This window comes from Heptranchias perlo, unplaced genomic scaffold (genome assembly GCF_035084215.1).
Source record: "Heptranchias perlo isolate sHepPer1 unplaced genomic scaffold, sHepPer1.hap1 HAP1_SCAFFOLD_406, whole genome shotgun sequence".
Taxonomy (NCBI): domain Eukaryota; kingdom Metazoa; phylum Chordata; class Chondrichthyes; order Hexanchiformes; family Hexanchidae; genus Heptranchias; species Heptranchias perlo.
The window spans coordinates 165,001-172,500 of record NW_027139418.1 but is presented as its reverse complement, the minus strand read 5'-3'; positions in this window follow the sequence as shown (position 1 = coordinate 172,500).

The following is a 7,500-nucleotide window of genomic DNA, read 5'->3' as shown; positions in this document are numbered from 1 at the left end:
GGCCCTCCCACCTCCGGCCGCAGAATGCGTCACTAAATCCCCGCAACGGGGGCTTTCTCATTTCGGCATAGGGGACTTCCGCGGCCAACTCATTAACCTGTGCTCGGACTTTTTGTGCCACAAGTGCAAGGGACCGTTTGCCGCAGCTACTCGCACCCCCCCGCCCAGGGGGGGAATCCTGACCGGAGATCCGAAACGCCGGCCGAATCCATCCCCGTCGGACTTCCGAAGGGGTTCCCTCGACCGACTGACTTCCGAACTCCTTTCTGGGCTTAAACGGGTGGAATTCGGACCCTCTCGCAAGGGAGCCGAAGCCCGCCAGCCCCGGGAGGCCTCGGGGCCGCCGTTTCAAGCCCGACCAAAAAACCCGAAAAATGGGGAAAAATGGGAAAATTCCACTCCCAAAAGGCTTAAAAGTCGGTTGGGCGGCAGCCCGGGTCGGTCTCTGCAGACCTGGAGGCGCTGGACACAAGTCTGGTAAACAGGCTAAGTCTCGACATGCCACCTCTTACTATCCTGCAGGTACCCCGCCAATCCCCCCGGAACCGGCTGGCAATTGGCGAATCAGCGGGACGAATTTGAATTCGTGACCGACTTTCTGACACCGAATCGCCGCAAAACGCGTTTCGATTTTTCGGCTTCGGTACCTCCCATCAGACTTTGACTGGCCATATCTCGGACTCACGTGTCGCAGCCGGGACCTTCAGGCACCGTTCGACGCGTCTACCCCTGCCCCGTCGATGGCGCCCCTCGCGGTGTGGTCCGATTTCCGCATTTTGGTCAGATTTGCCTCCAAAATTTTCAGATTGAGTTGACGAATGCCCCCTACGGGGTAACCTCTGCCCTTTCGGACCTGGTCCCTGTGACTTAATTTCCGCCTTTTGCTCAATCGTTTCCCCATTTATAATTAATTTTAAAAATCGGGTTACTCAGTTCTGGTTTACCAGTTCCCATCTTCGGACTTAGTTTTTGGTTAATCATTTCCGGTTCACCAGTTCCCGTTTTGGACTTAGTCTCTGCGGGCCGTTTCTCATCTTTTGGTTCATCAGTTCCCCTCTTTTAATAATTTTTTGGCTGCTTTCGTTTGATCATTTCCCTGCCTTCTGGGTAACTTTTCCACTTAGGACTTCATCGCCGCACATTGTTTTCGACTTCTGGTTGATCATTTCACACCTTTTATCATTTTTTGTACAACTTTTGGTTAACCATTTCACCCAGCTCTGGGTTAACCATTTCCCCTTTGGGACTTAGTCTGTGAGCATTCTTTGGGATTCTGGTTAACCATTTGCCAATTTTTAAAAAATGTTGCCACTTTTGTTTAATGCTTCTGGTCAACCTTTCCCTCTTTCAGACTTCACCGCGGCACATTGCTTCAGCCTCCTGGTTAATCATTTCACCCCTTTTAATCATTTTTGCCACTTTTGGTTAACCATTTCCCCAGCTTCTGGTTAACCATTTCCCCTTTGGGACTGGTCTCTGAGCATTCTTTTGGATTCTGGTTAACCATTTGCCACTTTTTAAAAAATGTTGCCGCTTTTGTTTAATGCTTTCCCTGCTTTCTGGTCAACCTTTTCCCCTTTAGGACTTCACCGCGGCACATTGCTTTAGCCTCCTGGTTAATCATTTCACCCCTTTTAATCATTTTTGCAACTTTTGGTTAACCATTTCCCCCAGCTTCTGGTTAACCATTTCCCCTTTGGGACTAGTCTCTGAGCATTCTTTTGGATTCTGGTTAACCATTTGCCAATTATTTAAAATGTTGCCACTTTGTTAATGCTTTCTGGTCAACCTTCCCTCTTTCAGACTTCACCCGCGGCACATTGCTTTAGCCTCCTGGTTTATCATTTCACCCCTTTTAATCATTTTTGCAACTTTTGGTTAACCATTTCCCCAGCTTCTGGTTAACCATTTCCCCTTTGGGACTTAGTCTCTGAGCATTCTTTTGGGATTCTGGTTAATCATTTGCCACTTTTTTAAAAATGTTGCCGCTTTTGTTTAATGCTTTCCCTGCTTGTGGTCAACCTTTTCCCCTTTAGGACTTCACCGCGGCACATTGCTTCAGCCTCCTGGTAATCATTTCACCCCTTTTAATCATTTTTGCAACTTTTGGTTAACCATTTCCCCCTGCTTCTGGTTAACCATTTCCCCTTTGGGACTTAGTCTCTGAGCATTCTTTTGGATTCTGGTTAATCATTTGCCAATTTTTAAAAAATGTTGCCGCTTTGTTTAATGCTTTCCCTGCTTTGTGGTCAACCTTTTCCCCTTTAGGACTTCACCGCGGCACATTGCTTCAGCCTCCTGGTTAATCATTTCACCCCTTTTAATCATTTTTGCAACTTTTGGTTAACCATTTCCCCCAGCTTTCTGGTTAACCATTTCCCCTTTGGGACTTAGTCTCTGAGCATTCTTTTGGGATTCTGGTTAACCATTTGCCACTTTTAAAAAATGTTGCCGCTTTTGTTTAATCGTTTCCCTGCTTTCTGGTCAACCTTTTCCCCTTTCAGACTTCATCGCCGAGCATTGTTGTCGACTTCTGGTTAATCATTTTTCCCCTTTAAATCTTTTTTTGCCACTTTTGGTAACCATTTCACCCAGCTTCTGGTTAACCATTTGCCCCATTATACTGAATTTTTCCGCTTTGGTTTAATCATTTCCCTGCTTTCTTGTCAACCTTTTACCCTTTAGGACTTCACCGCGGCACATTGCTTCAGCCTCCTGGTTAATCATTTCTCCCCTTTTAATCCTTTTTCCCACTTTTGGTTCACCAGTTCACCCAGCTTCTGGTTCACCATTTCCCCTTTGGGACTTAAGTCTCTGAGCATTCTTTTGGGATTCTGGTTAACCATTTGCCACTTTTTAAAAAATGTTGCCGCTTTTGTTTAATGCTTTCCCTGCTTTCTGGTCAACCTTTTCCCCTTTAGGACTTCACCGCGGCACATTGCTTTAGCCTCCTGGTTAATCATTTCACCCCTTTTAATCCTTTTTCCCACTTTGGGTTGGACAGTTCACCCAGCTACTGGTTAACCATTTCCCCTTTGGGACTTAAGTCTCTGAGCATTCTTTTGTGATTCTGGTTCACCATTTGTCCCTTTTTAAAAGATATTGCTGCTTTTGATTAAACCTTTCCCTGCTTTGCGGTCGACCTATTCCTCTTTCAGACTTCATCGCCGCACCTTGTTTTCGACATCTGGTTCAACATTTCTCCCCTTTTAATCCTTTTTCCCACTTTTGGTTAAGCAGTTCACCCAGCTTCTGGTTCACCATTTGCCCCTTTTTACTGAATTTTTCTGCTTTTGTTTAATCATTTCCCTGCTTTGCGGTCGACCTATTCCTCTTTCAGACTTCATCGCCGCGCATTGTTTTCGACATCTGGTTAAACATTTCTCCCCTTTTAATCCTTTTTCCCACTTTTGGTTAAGCAGTTCACCCAACTTCTGGTTAACCATTTGCCCCTTCTTACTGAATTTTTCCGCTTTTGTTTAATCATTTCCCTGCTTTATGGTCAACCTTTTCCCCTTTAGGACTTCGCCGCCGCACTTTGCTTTCGCCTTCTGGTTAATCATTTCACAACATTTTAATCCTTTTTCCCACTTTTGGTTAAACAGTTCACCCAGCTTCTGGTTAACCATTTGCCCCTTTGGGACTTAAGTCTCTGAGCATTCTTTTGGGATTCTGGTTCACCATTTGTCCCTTTTTAAAAGATATTGCTGCTTCTGTTTAATCCTTTCCCTGCTTTGCGGTCAACCTTTTCCTCTTTCAGACTTCATCGCCGCGCATTGTTTTCGACATCTGGTTCAACATTTCTCCCCTTTTAATCCTCTTTCCCACTTTTGGTTAAGCAGTTCACCCAACTTCTGGTTCACCACTTGCCCCTTTTTACTGAATTTTTCTGCTTTTGTTTAATCATTTCCCTGCTTTCCGGTCAACCTTTCCCTCTTTCAGACTTAATCGCCGCACATTGTTGTCGACTTCTGGTTGATCAGTTCACCCCTTTTTTATCCTTTTTCCCACTTTGGGTTAAGCAGTTCACCCAGCTACTGGTTAACCATTTCCCCTTTGGGACTTAAGTCTCTGAGCATTCTTTTGGGATTCTGGTAAACCATTTGTCCCTTTTTAAAAAATGCTGCTGCTTTTGTTTAATGCTTGCCCTGCTTTGCGGTCGATCATTTCACCCCTTTTAATCCATTTTTGCCACTTTGGGTTAAACAGTTCACACAACTTCTGGTTCACCATTTCACATTTTGGAACTTTTATTCCCACCATTACTTTGGGCTTCTGGTTCATCATTTCACGCTGTTTTACAAATCTTTGCCGCTTCACTTTTAATCCACAAACCGGGGCTCGCTTTCGGGTGTTGGGGGGGGGGGGGGGGGTAGCGGGTTTGGGCCGGGCACTCCACATCCCGGTGTGCGACCGGGTTCGTTCTGGTACCGCTCGGTGCCCCTCGTCCTGCTCTTGCCGCGGAAGCAAACCAGACGACCGTCGGTCTCACGCCCGAGGGGAGAGGAGGCGGAAAGCGGTTTGCAGCCTTTCGCTGTACCTCCGGCGGGCAGCGCCGCACCTCCGAGTGCTCGGTACCGTTCGCTGCGCCTCGTCCGGCCGCACGCAGCGAGCCAAACCCGGAGGAAATCGGCCTGTGCCTTCTCGAGATATGGGCCTCCGGGTGGGACGGACAAACCGGGGCCCCGAGCTCGCTTTCGGCGGCCCGGCACTCGACTTCCCGGTGTCCGAACGTGATCCTTCCGGTACCCTTCGGTGCCCCTTGCCCGACTCCAGCTCCCGTGCTGAAGCGGAGTCGGTCGGCCTGACGGCCGCCGAGTTAGCCAGCGGAAAGCGGTGCGCAGCCTTTCGCTTGCAGCTCCGGCGGGCAGCGCCGCACCTCCGGCTGCTCAGTGCCGTCCGCTGCTCCCCTTCCGGCTGCACGCAGCGAACCATACCCGGAGGAAATCGGCCTCGGCCTTCCGGAGATATGGGCCTGCGAGTGGGACCAATAAATCGGTGCACATTTCCGGCTCGGTTTCCGGCCTCGGCACTATCAGTTCACGCCGTCCGACCGACGTCGTTCTGGCACGGTTCCGTTGCTCCTTGATCCGGTCCAGCCACGGTAATCAGCCGAAGATGGTGGGGGGGGGACACATTGCCCGCCGAGTTAGCCGGAGGAAATCGGCCTCGGACTTCCTCAGATATCAGCCTCCGGGTGGGACAGACAAACCGGGGACCCGAGCACGCTTTCGGCGGCCCGCTGGTCGACTTCCCGGTGTGCGACCGGGTTCGTTCCGGTACCGTTCGCTGCCCCTCGTCCTGCTCTAGCCGCGGAGACAAACCCGACGACCGTCGGTCTCACGCCCGCGGAGGGAGGTGGCGGAAAGTGGTTTGCAGCCTTTCGCTGTACCTCCGGCGGGCAGCGCCCGACCTCCGAGTGCTCGGTACCGTCCGCTGCGCCTGGTCCTGCCGCACACAACGAGCCATACCCGGTGGAAATCGGCCTGTGCCTTCCAGAGATATGGGCCTCCGGGTGGGACGGACAAACCGGGGCCCCGTGCTCGCTTTCGGCGGCCCGCTAGTCGACTTCCCGGTGTGCGACCGGGTTCCTTCCGGTACCGTTCGCTGCCCCTCGTCCTGCTCTAGCCGCGGAAACAAACCCGACGACCGTCGGTCTCACGCCCGCGGAGGGAGGCGGCGGAAAGTGGTTTGCAGCCTTTCGCTGTACCTCCGGCGGGCAGCGCCCGACCTCCGAGTGCTCGGTACCGTCCGCTGCGCCTGGTCCGGCCGCACGCAACGAGCCATACCCGGAGGAAATCGGCCTGTGCCTTCCGGAGATATGGGCCTCCGGGTGGGACGGACAAACCGGGGCCCCGAGCGGTGGCACCCTGCTCGCTTTCGGCGGCCCGGCACTCGACTTCCCGGTGTGCGAACGTCATCGTTCCGGTACCCTTCGGTGCCCCTTGCCCCACTCTAGCTCCGGTGCTAAAGCGGAGTCGGTCGGTCTCACGGACGCCGAGTTAGCAGGCGGAAAGGGGTGCGCAGCCTTTCGCTGTCACTCCGGCGGGCAGCACCGCACCTCCGAGTGCTCGGTACCGAACGCTGCGCCTCCTCCTGCCGCACGCAACGAGCCATACCCGGAGGAAATCGGCCTCGGCGTTCCGGAGTTATCCGCCTCCGAGTGGGCCTGACCAAGCGGGGTGAACTGGAAATCATTAACCAACGTACTTCCATGTTTTCACCCGCAGAGGGCAGCACTCTCTTCTCCGTTTTAAACTGGGCCGACCCGGCTCCGTTTCGAGACCCGGCACTCGACTTCCCGGTGTGCGACCGGGTTCGTTCCGGTACCGTTCGCTGCCCCTCGTCCTGCTCTAGCCGCGGAACTAAACCCGACGACCGTCGGTCTCACGCCCGCGGAGGGAGGCGGCGGAAAGTGGTTTGCAGCCTTTCGCTGTACCTCCGGCGGGCAGCGCCCGACCTCCGAGTGCTCGGTACCGTCCGCTGCGCCTGGTCCGGCCGCACACAACGAGCCATACCCGGAGGAAATCGGCCTGTGCCTTCCGGAGATATGGGCCTCCGGGTGGGACGGACAAACCGGGGCCCCGAGCGGTGGCACCCTGCTCGCTTTCGGCGGCCCGGCACTCGACTTCCCGGTGTGCGAACGTCATCGTTCCGGTACCCTTCGGTGCCCCTTGCCCCACTCTAGCTCCGGTGCTAAAGCGGAGTCGGTCGGTCTCACGGACGCCGAGTTAGCAGGCGGAAAGGGGTGCGCAGCCTTTCGCTGTCACTCCGGCGGGCAGCACCGCACCTCCGAGTGCTCGGTACCGAACGCTGCGCCTCCTCCTGCCGCACGCAACGAGCCATACCCGGAGGAAATCGGCCTCGGCGTTCCGGAGTTATCCGCCTCCGAGTGGGCCTGACCAAGCGGGGTGAACTGGAAATCATTAACCAACGTACTTCCATGTTTTCACCCGCAGAGGGCAGCACTCTCTTCTCCGTTTTAAACTGGGCCGACCCGGCTCCGTTTCGAGACCCGGCACTCGACTTCCCGGTGTGCGACCGGGTTCGTTCCGGTACCGTTCGCTGCCCCTCGTCCTGCTCTAGCCGCGGAACTAAACCCGACGACCGTCGGTCTCACGCCCGCGGAGGGAGGCGGCGGAAAGTGGTTTGCAGCCTTTCGCTGTACCTCCGGCGGGCAGCGCCCGACCTCCGAGTGCTCGGTACCGTCCGCTGCGCCTGGTCCGGCCGCACACAACGAGCCATACCCGGTGGAAATCGGCCTGTGCCTTCCGGAGATATGGGCCTCCGGGTGGGACGGACAAACCGGGGCCCCGAGCTCGCTTTCGGCGGCCCGCTAGTCGACTTCCCGGTGTGCGAACGTCATCCTTCCGGTACTCAACCGTGCCCCTTGCCCCACTCTAGCTCCGGCGGTAAAGCGGAGTCGGTCGGTCTCACGGACGCCGAGTTAGCAGGCGGAAAGCGGTGCGCAGCCTTTCGCTGTCACTCCGGCGGGCAGCA